Consider the following 18,212-nt stretch of genomic DNA (forward strand, 5'->3'; position numbering starts at 1 on the left):
GAGTTCAGTCAAACATGAGGCCTTCTTTAGTGAGAATTGTCAGATGCCCATCTCTGTTAACAGGGATACTAATGTTAGCAGCAACTGCCAGGCTATTGACTCTAAGGGTACATCTAGACTACATTCTTCTTTCAAAAGGAAATATGCAAATTTGGTACTAATTTGTATATTTTCTTCTGATTGCTTTTTCAAAGCAGTTTTTTCAAAAAAGAAAACAGCTTAGATGTGGTTCTTTTGAAAAAAAAAACCACCCTTTTTTGAAAGAACCCTGCACACTTCATTTTTTATCTTGTCCGGTTCATAACCGAATACCTGGCAACCCTAGTCACACTGAGAGAGGAAATTTGTTTTTTAATTTCCTCTGAGATTATGATTTTACTCTTCTGGATAACTATATGATGAATTCAACTCAGATTTTACTTTTCAATGGACATTTAGAATTTAGATAAAACCTGAAGGCAGACAGGCAAATTACAAGTCCAAAATACTGAACCTGAATGTTCTAAGCAAATATTGTTTTCAAAACAATAGAATACTTTATATTATCTTCCCATTTTGATTCATTGTCTTGATCGGATTTCTGTAGACAACTGCTCCACTACTTGTTGGGTCTGAAAGAATCTTTATTAAAATTTGCAGATTTAGCAGTGGTAGAAAGTGTTGGCGTTATAGCAGGGAAGACTGAATTGCATGTGCTACAAAATAGAGCGGTGACAATGCAACCGGACTTATATTGCTCAGTTAGTGACTACAGTCTTAACTGAACTGGTTTTTTTTCATTTCTACAACTGGTACCTCTGTCTCTATGCCTATGCTTTCCTCTGCCACCGTGAAAGAGTTTCAGAAGGGGCAATTCGTGTTAGCAATTTCTGAAGTGAATCACTGCCTGCTTAGGTCTGCTGTAAAAAGAAACTGTAGGGTCTCAGATAAGGGACTGAATAGCCAATATAACAACCTGGTTGCTGTTAATCTGGATCAGTGGTGCTCTGTATTGCAACCCCCAAATCCATATGTTATCTAGTTTCTGCTTCTGAAAGTTTTAATAGATTAGTTCATTTTCTGATTGATACAATCTTACTGTCTGAGGTACATGGATACAGTGAAATGGCAACAGAATGAAACAGTCCATTTCTGTGGTGGTGATCCTGTGCATTAGGGAAATAGAAGTGATTGATTTGTTAGTCAGAGCTGAAACCTTCTGGGAACTTCTGGAAAACATTCTGCTTTTTCTCTCTTCTTTGTCATTAAGTTCTGTGAAATGTGAGGGTTTTGTGTTAAAATACTTAGCAACGCCCTGGGATTTACTGCATTCCCCCTCTTGATGGTTTTTGTAATAAACTAGATCCGTTTACAAGTTGGGGTGTTTTTATTAAGCCAGCCTCTGAATATTACAGCCTAGAACCTTGAAAATCAATCTCTGTTTCTTCTGGCTCTCACACAGTGATTGTTTAAGCTTCAGTTGCGAAATTGTCATCTGTTGGGGTTTTTTTATGATTAATCAAAGGTTGGAATAAAATCAATCCCCAGAAACTGTAATCTGTGCTATCAGAAGTTACTTAGGGAATGAACAAGGCTTTGCCATGCCTGCCTACCATGTTTCCCAGAATGGCTACCTCGTTGTCTTTAAGTAACTGTTGCATTACAAGGATAGATTGTTGGCCTATCACTCAAACCCCCGGCTCAGAGCATCAGAAGCATGAGCGGTGGGTGAAGTTCCAGCTGGGGAAGGCAAGCCCCAGCCAAGTCCCTTCCCCCCACCCCTCCAAAAAAATTTCCTCCCCACATGGAGCCAAGCCCCTCCCATCCCAAGCTCGATCCTTCCTGGCCACCCAGAGGGTCGGGGTGACTGCACCATAGCCCCAGCTCTGTCCAGCAGCCCGGATGTATAGACAGTGCCTTCCCTTGCTACATTATCTGCTGCCCTCTTCAGCTTTGGGTGGCCCTATTAATATAGCTCACAGGGGTCACTGGAAGGCACACCCAGTCCATCAAATGGAAGAGCAGTCTACAAAGCAACAGTAAATGTATTGGCAAATAGTAATCGGAAACTTTATTTTTGTCAATTTAGTAAACATAAAACCAAGGCAGACAGGGTTTTTAAGATAATGTACGTACCTTCATGGAAAGTTGTGCCAAAATGGGTGTTTGTAGGCATATGTTAGCTGAGTGTGACTGAACAGATCATACATGCACGTGAACAATTAGCATTAATTAATAAATCTTGCACATGCAGATTTGTGCATAGTTATGTAACCCACTTTCAGATATGTTTATAAGTCTCCTTCTGTGCCTTGTAAAGGGAAGAATAAAGGTCTGGTACAGCCCAGCTATGGAGCCTTGGCTCTCGCTCAACCCATAGCAAATCACATTATGTCTCCAGTTCAGCCAACAGCTGTGTAGTCCAAGATGATGGCCATCACAGTTACATGCACTGCCTTTTTGTGAAGCACACTGTTGGTTACATGGATTACTTTTAAGATGCCTTTGTAAAAATGTAAAAATATGGATAACTGACAACAGCTTGACTTTGAACTACAGCTTAAGTCTTTCTATTGCATATATACAGGCAATTCCCATTCCTACCAGCCAATGGCAAAATACCAGAACTGGTAAGGCATCCAGTATTTGAGCAGAATTTTGTCCTGTTCCTGAATCCTCATCTTGTTTTTTAGGAAATCTTATTCTTTATTTTTAGACAGCCTTGTTGGGAGTTCACAGAGAGATGATGATTAAGTAGCAAGAGGAGCTCAGATCTTAAAAAATAAAGATCCTTTCCCCATCTAAATGTTCTGAGCAATAAAAAATGGAAAGGGGTCTATAGGAGTTGTAGAATAAACAGTGCAGATATGTGTTTAACTTTTCATTACTATAAAGTGAGACAAACTGTCACACACCCCTTCCCATGCTTTATGAAAATTGGCTTCTGGATATAAATGTGAATAACTTGAAGTTACAGTCTGCTGAATCTGTATAATTTATTTTTGTGCATGTATCATTCCGGTATCTAAAGTTAGAAATATGAAGTGCACATATGATTATAGTTCTAAAGTTGCTCTGGTGCTCCAGTACTTAATGACTCAGTACTAAAACCAATGATTTGTAAATGGCCATGCTTATAAGCCCAAACTATGGTTGGTCCTAGAACAGGAGTGGTCAACCTGCGGCTTGTGAAGAAAAAAATTGCAGCTCTTGATGGAACACGGAACCACTCAAGTCAGCCGCTCTCACAGCTGGGCCGCTGTGAGCCACATGTGCGCTCACGGCCCATGCCATTCCACTCACAGCCCCCAGTGCACTATGTCCTATCTGGGACCTGGGCATAAGATTAGTGGGGGAGGGGGATTGGGTTAGAGCGGGAAGGGGAGGTATCTGGCTCTGGGGGAGGGGAGGGGAGGAGGTTGGGGTGGGCATGCGCATGGCATGCCAGCCACTCAGCGCAAGCACCCCAGAGCCTGGAGGGAGATGCATGTGGCTGTTGTGGGCCTCCAGAATCCGAGAATTAGGTTAAAGCAGAGCGGGGGTGGGGATTAGTATAGAGAGGGGGCTGGTGCCTGGCTCGGGGGGGGGAGGGAATTGGGTTGTGAGTGTGTGCCTGGCTCTGGGGAAGGGAAAGGGGATTGGGTTAAAGCAGAAGGGGTACCTGGGGGTGGGGAGGTGAAGAGCAGCCAGCACACTTCCTGAGACCCGGGATCCCCAGGTACCGGCCCCAGCTGTCTCTGTTCCCTCCTCCTGGCCAGACCCTCCCCCCCCATGAGTACCCTGCCCCAGCACCCACCAACACCCTGCCCCAGCACCCTGTCCCCTGCCCCCACCAGCACAGTTGGGGCCACATTAGTGAGACTTGGGGGTTTTAGAGCAGTTGTGTTTTTGCATCTTACTTGTGTGGCCCCGATTGACTTTTTTGTGGGTCAGTGACCCCTGACCCCAACCCTCTCATAAATAAAGACAACGCTGAAACATTTTGTGCTTGACATAATGTTTTATTTACAAATGAATTCTGGCCAACAAGCCCTCAATTGGGGCCAAGCCCCCATCTGGCCGCAGCATCATAACACTCCTGCACACACCCCGCAGACCCAACACTCTCTAGCCTGGAGCCTCCTTCCTGAGCCAGCATCGTCTTCTCTACTTCCTCCTGCACCCAAATTCCCTCCCAGAGCTTGCACCTCTCACCCCTTCCAAGTGCTTTTTTTGTGAGCCACAGTAGCAGTGGAGACCCTGTGAAGAGCTCGAGCCCCCCCCCCCCCCCAAAAAAAGGGCAGGGCTACAAATACCAAGGGAAAAGTTGTTAAGAAAAAAAGAGAAAAAAGGCGCTTTTTTTTCTTCTCAACAGCTTTGCTGTCTCCACTGCTGTTGTGGCTCTTCATCTGAAATGGGGTGGCCACCCTTGTCCTAGAAAGTCATGTGACCATGCCACTTGGTACTAGAATGCATCTTGAAACTGGTATTTTTCCATGGGGATTAGGGATGCCACACAAAGGGTTCCTTCCCTGAGCGAAAGTCTATTTAAGCAATGAGAAGCCATCAGTCTTTTGTCTTCAGCTGGCTTTTGAAACTGCCTGTAACACCCTAAGAAGGTACTTGAAGAATTCTGAAAAGCTATAGACCCAAGTAAGAGTAAAAGATCAACTCTGACTTGAAGCTTGGGTAAGAATTTGCATGTAACAAGTTTCTTAGTGGATTAGAAATAGTTAAGTGTGTTTTGTTCATTTTAGTTTACTAACTTTGATCTGACTATTTTCACTTTAACCACTTAAATCATTTTATATGTAATAAAAACACTTTTGATAATCATCAAGCCCAATGTAAATAATTGTTAGTTGGTGGAGAGCAACCATTGTGCATCTCTCTCTCTCTCTCTCTCTCTCTCTCTCTGATAAAGTGGGCCGACCTTATAAGCTTTCTCTGTGTAAAACTTTGAGCTCTATGGTAAATTCAGATTTAGATTTTACCTTTGCACTTTGGTGGTATTTCTGTATGTTCAAACTAGAATGAACACAGATGTGTCTAGGTTCAGGCCTTGAACCCTGTCTTCTGGAGCCTACTATGATGGCATCAGAATCAAGACTTTATTATTTTTTTAAGTATTTTTTAGGTGTCATAGCTACAAACTAACGCTTGAAAACATGACTCAAGTGCAACTGATTCAAATTTGTGTTTTAAGCTGTCTGTGGAATCAGACTCAGTCACCCTGGGAGGTGTACAATGTCTCATGTTAGTGGGTTAATGCTGAAATGTGATTCTCAGAAGGGTGTTGCTAATACGGTCCCAGCAGGGAACTGTTTGTGGAAGTTCTTGCTGCCATCATTTCATCAGAGCTCTGCTGTCTGGGTGTTGAAAGGTACTACACAGAAAGGGGCAGATCTTAAGCCACTTGAAAACCAGAAACCATTGTCTGTGGAAAAAGGGTGGAGGTGTCCCAGTCTGTCAAAAAAGTGAAGGGATTGGCCATCAGCTCAGCAAGTGATTATTTTGAAGTTGGCTCCTGTGTCTGCCCTTAATGCTCATGAGGAGGCAAGGGAGGGTTCCCCATTTGGAAGTGTGCCTATGAAGCTGAGTTGCCATAGTCCTTGAAAGATAAAGATAGCAATGAACTACAATACAGCTAGTTCCAAGAAATAACATCTGTACTACACGAAGGCAAGTGTGAAATACACTCTGGTTACAGAATCCAATCTTTTATCCTTGTGTCTCAGTACTTCAGAACATAAACACACAACATTGTTTTAGTCTTTTTTTCCTTCATAATCTGTCACATAAATTAAGCAAACATGAATTTACAATAGTATCATCTTTTCAACTGTTTCTTTAGAACACGCATATTTAGATTACGTGGGAGCGATGACATATTGAGCTGCTGTTAATACTTTTTTGGAATTGCCTTTGTAAAATGTATTATAAAGTGCCACCTGTTTAAAAAGGAAACAAAACTTGTTTACACTTCACACCAGTGTGTGTTTTTCTCAGGGTATAAAACCTAACATGAGAATACCAAAGAAAAAAAACAGTACTGGTAAATTCAGGAGTAATGCCATTTTTGGTAATCAATGTCTGGATCATTCATTACTTAGCATGTAGCATTAAATCCACGTTCATACTTACATATAGGCCAATATTGACACTGTGGGGTTTGTTTGTTTGTTTGTTTTTTTGAAAGGGCACTAGGTGGAATGTAGAATTGCATATCACTCAGTCACGCCCCCAAGTATTGGCTTTTCTTTTGCCAGTCCCATGCTTCTATTAACTCGCTCTCTCTACAAAGAATTAACCTGATGCCTATTCACTGTCATTCTGAATTTGGTACATCTTCCCTCCCCTCCCCACTATTTTATCTATTAGGGTCTGCCCTGAAGAGTTTACAGTCTCCCCCCATATTTTTTTACAGTGCCTAGTACAGTTGGGCCTGGTATCTGATTTTGGTGCTTTATGCATACAAGAACATTTTTTAAATGCAAAACATAGCATTTGTGACATTTTAGTTTGTCCATAGGTATGTCTATAGCTTAAAGGACATATTCTTAATCTGATGATCAAAGTGCTATTTAATAAGCAAAGAGTATTTAAATCCTATTCAGAGAGGTTTGGGACTACCTTAAGTTTTTCTTATTGAGCAGGTTTAACCAAAAAGACATTAGCATCTTTTGTTATCTGCCAGTATTGCGTGTGGGGGAGGTTGTTTTTATTTTTGAACTTTTTAGATTCCCAATATGTTTGTGCACTTAATCTTATAAATGATATTCGGGAATGATTACAGACTATTATTACATTTTTTCCTTTTGTACTTTTAGGCCCATTACACTGTGAACAGAATGCAAAAGTATACCACTTTTGATTGAGAAATTTCCTATCATTTCATTCCTCTGCTTCTAAACTCCTCTGTCCTGATTTATTGCATGGGAACAAATAGATTTTTATCTCCCATGCTTTTTCCTTCCTTATCACAATTTGTTTTCCTGAGCTCACCTTCTAATATGTCAATACTTCAGTTTAAATGCCTGTGATGAAAAAACATAATTTAACCAGACTTGGTTGAATTAAGGAATAAGTGGCTTATCTAAATTCCAGTTAGGGCTGATCAGTAATCTTAAATCAAAACTGGTTTTTGGTGGAAAATTGGGTTTTCATCTAACAATTTTTTTTCCTGCTGTCCATGGAAAAATTACTTTTGTTTTAAAAAAATCATATTTCCAACCCAAATCTTTTCATTTAGAAACTTCAGACTAATGGGTATGTATTTGTGCTTGCACAGAATCTATAATTGTAAACTATCAATACTTTAAGTATTAAGCTTGAAATAGGGACCACCCCTGAATAGGAATGTACTGACTACATGGTAGACACTACTAGGAAGGAGGGAATAGCATTTATTCATTCTAGTACTGTTGGATTTCTTAAGGACAACAACTTAAGTCCTGATGAAAATATTTATTTCTATTGCAGTAGCACTTAGGAACTTCCATCGTGGACCTGAACTGAATTGTGCTGGGCACTGTACAAATATATGTACGCTTTTGTCTACGGGATAGGTGTATAGTTATGCTGGTTTAGCTATGGGCATGTCTACATCTAAAACCGTATAGCTGCACTACTTCAGTATAGATACTATCTATGGTGACGGGAGGGATTCATCTGTCAATGTAGGTAACCTACCTCTCTGAGAGATAATAGCTTGTTTGATGGATGAATGCTTCTGCACAAGGACTTAAGTATTTTTGACAATACTGCTCAGGGGAGTGAATTTTTCACACACTTGAGCAAAATAGTGCAGCTGGGATCTGAAGGAGTTTTTCCCTGACAGCTGGCTGGGTGAGGGGGAGACTTCAGGAGCAAACTTTATTTACAGGAGCACACCTCATCAACCAAGATATATTCGGAAATAGAGTGATGTTGCTTAAAGTGATCACATTTGGCTGGTGTTGAATTACAAATCATATTAACATTGAAGGCAGAGGTAGTGAAATGCTGTTGTCTTTACTGTATGCATAAAGGGGGGCAGAACTCTGCTTAACCTGTCCCAAATGAGGGGGTTACCCTCAATGAAAGGACCTCATTAAGCCAGGGGCTCAAATAACAGACCCCTCTGAAAGTGAGAGGTGTGAGGACTGTGAGTGTCCCAGCCAGGAGCTAGGGACTCTTCTTAAGGGTCCCCCGTCTGGGTTAAGCAGTTCCTCCCCACTATTCAAAGAGAAAACTAAATAAGCTTCATTAGAAGCCTTTTGTTATTTTAAAGACTGCATAAGAGATGAAATCGTGTGTGGTGGGGCAGTGTTTCTGCCCACCCTGCAGAAAGCTAAAAATCACTAAGAGGTGACCTACAGAGGTCACAGCAGACAGGCAGGTAGCAGCGGAACATATCTGATGGGTGTCAGGTGGGGTGGTTAGGCAGTGGGGAACCACAGATAACTAGGAAGGGGGCCAGAGCAAATTCTCCGATAACAGAGCAAACAAGCTGCTACCATCCCCTCACAATTGCACCTCTGAACTCTGGCTCCTCACTGACTAGGACAGCCACTTTGAGGGCGGTCTGATGAGAAAACAGAGGGAGCACAGTAATTTTTGGTTGTAGAACTCACAAACATGAAGCTGAGGAGCCCTCCCCTTGCACTCTGGGGTGGGTGTCCTTTATGTTTATGAATCCTGCTTGTGGCATTTTCCCTAATGAATGTTGGGTGGATTTTTTTCTCCTTTCTTTAAAAGTTTCTTTTTCTACATTCAGACTGTGTGATTGCGAGAGGGGAAGCATTGCCTCTGAAAAGTGCACCGGGGTGGTGCGTAATTTCCCCAGGTTACTGGGTAGAGGCTCAAACCAGTTCTGAAACAGAGCTGCTGTATATTGAAACCAGCCTTTGTTGCAGCTGGCTCCACCTGCCAGATGGGTTACAGTAATTATGCCAGCCTCGTTTTCTAATGTGTAGACTAGGTCTACACATAGAGCCCCCGCACGCCGCAGTGAAAGTAACTTAAAATTTCTTATATAGCTCCCTGCTGGCTCTTGTCAGAGCCGTGCGCCAGGGCACACTTGCTTACATTCATCTCTGCCAGCACAGATACAAAATCTGTATCCACATCTATGTGCAAAAATGAACCGCGAATATCTGCAACCTTGTCCGCAGATGCGGGTATCTATGGATATAAAGCAGACATCCATGGCTTTGCAGGGCTCTACCTAGACTAGCAAAATGAGGTTTTGTGGAAGCAGTTTGATGTCCATATAAGTTCTTATCTTGGTGCAAGCAAGATGAGAACATAGTTATAGCAGTATATGGTAGAGCTTCGAATGGCATAGCTACCTGAGTAAAAATCACATCCCTTAGTGATACAGCTTTTAATTGTCAGTCAGGCCCAATACAGGAGACGATAAGTAGGTTTGGGCAGACAGGGAGCATAAGGAAGAAAACTGGATGCAGTTGGTCAACATGACAAACAGGGATCACAGGATGCTAGCTGCCTAACTTCAGGTGTGTAGTATGGGCAAAGGCTTCATAGCAAAGAACTTCAGAAGGCGTGTTGGTTTCTTAGCAACCTTAAATACTAGCCATATCATAAATATTTGTGTAGGTATTGTTGCAGGAATAAATATTTTCTAAAAAAAAAAAACCCTTCCTAGATGTTGGTTTTTATGTTGTCGATATTGAAAACGGGCTTGATATTTTTTATATGAGCTTACTGTATTTATGAGCTTGATCTGAAATTGCAGACATCTGAACAGGATTGGACACATTCCTTATTGGAACAGCAACACTAGCAGATGTTTTCCCTTGTGTAATTTCCAAAGACAACCCTGCTGTTTGACACTTGCAAATAATATAAACAAAACCATTGATGCTGAGACATTGGACATGAGATAGTGTTAAACATGCATTTTCCTGGCATCCTTTTATTTTTTAAACTGAACCCTTGTGGTAACTAATGGCAAATCAATAAAGTGATAAGCAGCATTGGTGCAATAATGTTTATTTTTCAGACATATTATCTGATGTAAATGGAGAAGTTTCTTCTAGTTAGCCATTTATACTTTATTTTCCTGAAAAAAATGCAGTAGAGTTTTATTATACGGCACGGTGACCTCACCCTTAGAGAGCAGTGAATTTGAATTAAGATAAACTTTTCCTTATCGTTTATTTTCAGTGAGGTGATAGTACCCCAGAGACAGAGTTGCCAGTGATCTAAATGTTTTTCCTCCTTTTTTTTTCTAAAGATTAAGAGCCAAATTCTTCTTACATGTGCTGTGAGCTGATGATCCCATATCTGCCTAATTGGAGTTTCTTACATCTTTCTCTTAAGCATCTGGAGTAGGCCACTCTCAAACAAGAGACTGGACAGATGTACCATGGGTCTGATCGTGTGTGTGTGTGTGTGTGTGTGTGTGTGTGTGTGCACGCGCGTGCGCAGGCAAAATTTGATCACATATTTTTCTCTTTGGTAGTGAGTTGCTGTAGCTCTAATGTTGCCAACTAAAGTCACCACCTCAAGAATTTTCATGTGAATTAAATTCCAGTTTACACCTTTCTACATTTACAAAAGTGATTTCCTACCTAGAGAGGGAAATACAGGCCACTAAATGCCAATGCCAGAGATTTCAATCTTATCCCAGTTCTCAATACAGACACTTTGTTATTTGTATCCCAGGACCACTGAAACTTAATTTGAGGCGCAGTATACAGAATGAGATTTGCAGGGAATGTGATATGTACCTCATAGAACATCAGAGTTCTGCTGGATTGCACCACATTCAGACTGAGACTAAGGAAATCTCTCTGCAGTAGCTTTCTCGTTGTCTGGGGTAGGAGAATGGGTTAGGAAGCAGTGCGTCCAAATGGCATATGCCAGGGAGGAGTGTAATATCAGCGTTTCTCCTTTTTTGCTTTTAAAGCTTGTCTGCTAAATAGCATTCAGATCCTTCTGCAATGGGTGTAGTATAAGTTAGCTAGACTGTTCTTTTTTAAATAAGTTTAGATAAAATATACAATGTCCTGATTTGACCTTTCCAAATATATACAAACACTACCCTATTGCACAAGAGCAAAAATCAGACTCACCAGATAGAGACTTGGCAACTTCATGAGCTTCACAAATTCTAGTCATAAAGGAAAAGGTTGACCTAAAATACTTAAAGCAGTTTCATCTTTTATGACAGTGACGGATATGTGGGCTGATTGAAACAGCAGGTACACAACACAAAACTAAAATTCACTATCCACCATCTGGCAGCAAATAGGCCCTTAATCTGAATTAGTATTTTTCAATCTTCCTAGTCTAAGTAAGATGGATGGATAATAAAAGCTTACACAATACCTGTACCAAATACAATTGTGGATTTTTGCTAGTTGTTATAGTCAGATGAGACTTATCATCTAGACTTGCTAACGATTCTTCTGAGATTACCAAGAAATATTTCTTGTTTGACACTGACTAAATCTTTTCACCTTTATTTCCATTTGCCAATAATTGGTATTGTTTTATGCCTGAGTTTTTTAGAGCTCTGTATGGTCTGTATTCCTGCAGCAAAGACATTTTAATATTTGATACTGAGGTTTTTTTTCTTCCTCATTATAATGGTATAATTTAAATTGATACGCCTCCATCCCTACCAAACCCAGGTGTGGATGCAGTTATTCTCTTATAGAGTACCTTTATACCAGTATAACTTATTTCTGTATGGGAAGAGGAATAAGAGTGGAAGGCATCTGTCAAAAGGTGACTGACCTCTGTAAGGGGAGATGGGCCCAGCCCCACCTGAGACGATGTTGCTTCCCAGGTGTGGCTCTGAAGTTAAGGGTCAAGCGATAGTCTGTAGAGCACTTAAATTGACTTTCTGTGGTAGCATAGACATAATCTAAGGTATGCAATTTCAGCTTTGTGAATAACGTAGCTGAAGTTAACGTATCTTAGGTTGAGATACCGGGGAGGGTCAAGAAGAGAAACTCTCCTGTCAACATCCGTTATTCTTCTTGTCTGGGGTAGAGTAACAGGGTTGACTGGAGAGTGATATGCAGTTGATTTGTCAGGTCTTTACTCAGGATGTTAAAGACTAGTCGACTAGCCGATAAGCATTTGCTTATCAGATATTCTTTTGACTAGTTGATATTCCCCTCCCCCCTTTCTGCCTCTGAGCTAGAGGCAGCAAAGTGGGGGGGGGGGGGAAAGGGGTACTTCAAAGTGGCAGCGTCTCAGTGACGCTGTCACTTTGAAACCCCAAGGCAGCCACTGCACAGCTGATTCGCGGATCAGCTGTGCAGTGGGCTGCCCCTGTAAAATGCCGCTACTGTGATATTTAAAGGGGCAGCCACAGAGCCAGGGGGCAGCTGATCCCAGCTCCTAGCGGCATGCAGCATGGCATGGAGTCCAGAGTCAGCGGGGCACTGTGAGTCCCCCACTGACCCCAGGCTCCATGGCTTTGAAATGCACAAGAACCCCCGCTGGGGACTCTTATGCATTTCAAAGCAGGCACCCGTGTGTGGTCCGGAGTCAGTGGGACTTCCCGCTGGCCCCGGGCTATACGAGGAACTTCCGCATTCCTCCTTTGAAATGAACAAGAGCCCCAACTGTGCCTATCAACTAGTCTACGGAAATTCCATTGACTCCAGTAGTCAGTTAACCACATTTTAACATCCTTAGTCTTCACTAGACCCACTAAATCAACCACTGGTTGAGCCATCTCCCACTCTCCCAATTTCCCTGCAGTTGTGTAGATGTAGCCTTAGTCTGAATAAAGGCCAACAAGAACTCACTTGGAACTAGAGAAGAGTAGGGTGGCACCTGACAGTTAATTGGCTAAAAGATAGGAAACAAAGGCTCGATTTAAAACAAACAAAACAAAATGCACAGTCAACCTTTGGAGCTCCTTGCCAAAGGATGTTCTGAAGGTCAACATTATAACAGAGTTCAAAAAAGAGCTAGATAAATTCATGGGAGATATTTCCATCAATGGCTATTAGCCAGGATGGGTAGGAATGGTGTCCCTAGACTGTGTTAGTCAGCAGCTGGGAATGGGTGGGATCACTGAATGATGACTTGTTCTGCTCATTTCCTCTGACGCACTTGGCAGTGGCCACTGCAAGAAGACCGAATACTGAGCTAAATAAACCTTTGCTCTGACCCAGTATGGCCATTCTTATGTTCTTCAGGAACCCCTGGGTCAGGGTAAGGACCAGGAGAGTCAGAGAGGAGAAAAGCCTCTGGGAAGTCCAATCTGCTTTGGTCAGAATCAGAACTTAGTTTTTATTATTTAATTAGTTTATGCAGTTAGTTGTGCCCTGAAACAGTCTCTGGCATGGCATTGCTCCCTCCTGGTTTGGTGAAATACTTCAGCCCTTCTCAGCACCTTCCTGCTGGTATAAATGTGCCCATGCTAGGAATGGTACCAATATATTTATCATCAGGGTATGGGGGGTTTGTTTATAAACTAACTAAAATAGCTAAGCCAAAACAAAATCTCTGTGCTGGCCGACCCTTAGAGAACATAGGGAGAAGAAAGAACAGAAGTACAATATGGAAGATTCTGTTGGAACCTTCATTGGTTCCTCAAGTCAACCCAAAAATGCTGTCCAGTCTGGATAACACTGCTTCCCTCGCCTATGTTCTGTTATTGCTCTCTCCTTCTAAAAAAATAATTTGAAGAGCTGGATTCAGTTTCTGGTGCTGCTGCAGGATTGGGCTGTATGACATTAAGAAAATAGAGACACTGAGGATAAATGAGATGCCCGATTTTAAATGGGGTGCTGTTGCCACTTGTTGCAAGGTCTTAGCTGAAAGGAGCCTTAAAGTGTATAATTTTTCTCACAGCAGTTTAAGTTAACATCCTGGGCAGCAATTAGACATGTCAGGGGTTAGTAATATATAGATAGGTGAAATGCAGTATGTTAAAGTGAATTCTGGAGCAATTAAGTTTTATCTTTTGCTCTTAGATTGTATGCAACTGATGACATTAAAGTGTTTACATCTGAAGTTTAACTGTATGGACAGTAGTGAAGTTGAGATGTTCCATTGTGTACAATATGCCAGCCAAATTCCAACTGCCTGTCAGGTTGTTCTACAAATACACTGCTTTAATTAGCTCTTAAACACCCTTGTTCATTGCTTAAACATCCAACTTTGTGAAAGTTAGTCAGCCACAGCTGCCTCTGGGTAGTTTCTTCAGTGGTTATGTATCAGCTTAACAGCTGTTTTGTGAGAAGGGTTTTCTATAAATCTTCCTTAAAATCATGCACGATCTACTAATAAAATATGTACTGTTATCTGTGATCCTTTCGAAGACTGTCAGCATTAGAATCCAGTTCAGCTGAAATGTAACATCTGGCAGTCTTTTGTAACCTTAATATATGTTCTTAATAAAAAAAATCAGTATGGTTTGTTACTATTCTGTCATAGGGTGCAGTGCTTTTCATTCCCGGGTTGCAATGCATAACGTGTGGGCTAGTGTGTGCATACAGCTGCTTTCTGCTGGATATAATATCAAACCTTCAAGAGTCTGCTGCCTTCTAAGGCCAGAATTCTCAAAACAGCTCAGTACCTTGGGTGTGGAAAGCACTTGAAAGTCTAGCCCCACAGTGCTGATTTGCTCCACTGCCCAACTGGACAATGAAGTGAGAGAAACCTCTGGCTTGGAAGCTAACAGTCTGCAAAGCCAGGGGTATGTGGTTCAGTGACCCCATCGTTAAACCTTTTGTTGTTAGGTTTTTTTTTAACCTGATTTGTTATTAATCTGCTGTGTTTTGACTTGTTCCTCTTTAAACTAGGGATGTGAAGGACTAGTCAACGATCCGATAAGCATTTGCTTATCAGATAGTTGACTAGTCGCTTTCCCATCCCCCCTTGCTGCCTCTATAAGATAGAGGCAGTAAAGGAGGGGGAAGGAGAGAGGGGTATTTCAAAGTGGCAGCTGCTCCTCGTGGCATTTCAAAGCGGCAGGACTGCGGGGAGCCCGGGGTCAGCTGGGGGCTCCCACACTGATCCCGGGCTCTGTGCAGCACTGCCACTTTGAAATGCCACGGTTCATTTGACGCTTTGGCGCTTACGCATTTGAAGTGCTCTGGGCTTTTGCCACACTTCAACTATCAACTAATCGAAAAGCCAATGCAAAAATGCATTGACTATTCGATTGGTCAATTACCTGATACTTAACATCTTTACTTTAAACTTACAAAAGGAATTTCAATACTGCCTGTAATCTCTCCCTATAGAGAGCTTTGCTAATAAAAGAATGACTATCTTAAATATTAAACTTAGATTACAAAGTGGTACCTATGAAACTAACAAAATGCAGCCTTACTTTATTCATTCTTACTGCTACCCATTCCTTGTTTCAGGTATCTTCTATTTAGAGGGCATGTAGAGAGGAATGATTGGTTTCACACATACAAAATGGGAAGGAACTGTCTAGGAAGGAATACCGCAGAAAGGGATCTAGGGGTCATAGCGAACCACAAGTTAAATATGAGTGATACTATTGCAAAAAAAATCAAACATGATTCTGGGATGCATTAACAGGAGTGTTGTGAGCAAGACACGAGAAGTCATTCTTCTGCTCTACTCTGTGCTGATTAGGCCTCAGCTGGTGTATTGTGTCCATTCTGGGCACCGTATTTCAGGAAGGATGTGGAGAAATTGGAGAAGGTGCAGAGAAGAGCAATAAAAATGATTAAAGGTCTAGAAAACATGACCCTTGAGGAAAGACTGAAAGAAAATTGGGTTCATTTATATTGGAAAAGAGGAGACTGAGAAGGGGACTTGATAGCAGTTTTCAAGTACCTAAAAGGGTGATACAAGGAGGAAGGAGAAAAATTGTTCTCCTTAACCTCTGATGATAGGACAAGAAGCAGTGGGCTTAACTTGCAGCAAGGGAAGTTTAGATTGGACATAAGGGAAAAACTGCCTGTCACGGTGGTTAAGCTCTGGAATAAATTGCTTACGGAGGTTGTGGAATCTCCATCATTGAAGATATTTAAGAGCAGGTTAGATAAACACATGTCTGGGATGCTCAGATAGTACTTGGTCCTTCTGTGAGGGCAAGGGACTGGACTTGATGACTTCTGGATGTCCCTTCCAGTTCTAGTATTCTACGTTCTACGATTTTTACTAACTGCACAATATCCTTTGAGGCAGACAAATTATCTTCATATCACAAAGGATAAACAGAGGCACAGGAGTTTTTTAAATTGCTGAGTGTCATACCACAGCTTGGGGTTGAGAATACAACTGTGATGTTCCAATTCTAAGTTACCGTCAAAGATTCCTGCTTACCATGGCTTAGAGGGCAAAGAGACAGCAGCAGAACTTAGTTTCTTATACACGCTATTTCTACATAGTGTCACTCACCACTACAAAACAGTTCGGTTAACTGGGAAGCTTATTGGTTAACTGGTTAACTTTTTTATGTCCCTAATGCGAGGTTACTCGTGTTTAGCTACTAATATTAAGTTTGGCTTGGCCTTATGCTTTGATTTGGCTAAACTGTTCTCTTAACCTGCTAGTGTAGACATAGCTTATTTTGAAATAATAATTTCCAAAATAATTATTTCAAAATAATCTTATTCTTCTTCATAAGCAGGAGTTATTTCAAAATAACAGGCTTGATAGTGTGGATGCTCCCATGTATAGACATGCCCTTATAGACTAGAGGTCTTTCAGCTCACTGTGTTACTACGTTCGATTATACCTTATGCCATGGGTTCCCAACTGGGGGGCATGAAGAAATTCCGGGGGGGGGGGGTGCATGAGGCGACCCAGCCTTCCCCCCACCGCACAATCAAGTTTTTCTGCCCTGTTCAGTTGCCTTTCCCACCCCCCTCCTCAAGTTTTGCTGTTATTTGGGGGGGGAGCAGTGAGGGTTTTTCAAAAATCAAAATGGGGGTGTGATGCCAAAAAGTTTGGTAACTAGTGCCCTATGCATCCCTAGCAAATACAAGTAGGTTCAAGAAAAAGACAGAATATGCAATGGGCTAGCTCAGTAGGACCCTGCCAACTCCAGTGCAGATTTAGGGTGGATTGGATTAACAACTGGCCTGGCTCTCTGGTGGCAAATGTAAGCAGATTTGATGGTTTGTCCGTTTCCCAACAAACACGTCATGCAACAATAGTAAATCATTAACTCTTTGTTCAGTGTTAGAAGTGAGTTAAATAAGAAAAGTGGGATCCTTAAAGTCATAAGTCATTCTCTCTCCCTGTTGTACTACAAAAGGAAAAACTATGCAGCACTTTAAAGACCAACAAGATGGCTTAATAGATGATGAGCTTTCGTGGGCCAGACCCACTTCCTCAGATTATATTGGAAGTAGATCTGGCCCACGAAAGCTCATCACCTATTAAACCATCTTGTTAGTCTTTAAAGTGCTACATAGTTTTTCCTTTTGTTTTAGCAAGATCAGACTAACACGGCTACACCTCTCTTACTGTTGTACTACAGTGACATTACCTATGGCTTTCTTTGGCCACCTCCTGCTTTTTCTGCTATAGTTTTAAACGGGCCCTATACATTCTTACTAGATATAAATATAGTCACAACTGCCACTCTTAACCCTCTTGAAGGATGGAGATTGATTTTATATCGTCATTCCTCAGGGCCAAGACAATAGGTCTGGGAGAAGAGCCAGAATGACAGGAGAAAAAGGGAAGCCAGTCAATGCAGAAAGTGGAATACTCATGAAACACCTCTATTCAGCATTCAGCAGTGGAGAGGAGAATGACCTTTGCCAAACTTCTGAAAGCTGAGTTCTCTCCACATCCCCTTCAGGAAAATGAGAACCAGTTGCAAGCTTGACATGGGTCTTAAATGCTTACTTATTTTACCTTATCTCCTTTCTGTGTTCTGCCCTAGCTGGCTTCAAAGACTGTAGAAATGCATAAAGAGGAATGAAAAGTTATTGGAAGTATGGAAAATCTCCATATGAAGAATGTGGGGGCATTAAGCCTGTTTTAAAAGAAAACAAAATAAGATAGGATGAGGTAGAAGTATGCACAATTAATGAGCAGTAGAAAGAAGGATAAGAAGTGGGCCTGCCTGACCCTATATGTGCAAGTTAAAGCCCTTTCAGTCCAACATAGTCAGAAAGTTTTAAAACTGTGTGTTGTTTTTTTACCCACCCCCCGCTAACCTATGGAACTCACTGCTAACATTAAGGCCAAAAGCTTAATGGAATTCTTAGAAGAATTGAAGTCATGCATGCATAGGTACGTCTAGTTAACTAGAAAGGAAAGATTGAAATCTTTAGGCT

General features: G+C 41.6%; 1 long non-coding RNA gene across 1 annotated transcript in view; it reads left to right on the plus strand.

The window, feature by feature from the left end:
* The window catches only part of LOC112547035 (uncharacterized), a 64,081-nt gene that overhangs the window by 21,296 nt on the left and 24,573 nt on the right, over window positions 1-18,212 (plus strand). The window lies entirely within an intron of this gene.

The sequence above is a fragment of the Pelodiscus sinensis genome, chromosome 1 (assembly GCF_052426305.1).
Source record: "Pelodiscus sinensis isolate ZL-2025 chromosome 1, ASM5242630v1, whole genome shotgun sequence".
Classification (NCBI taxonomy): domain Eukaryota; kingdom Metazoa; phylum Chordata; order Testudines; family Trionychidae; genus Pelodiscus; species Pelodiscus sinensis.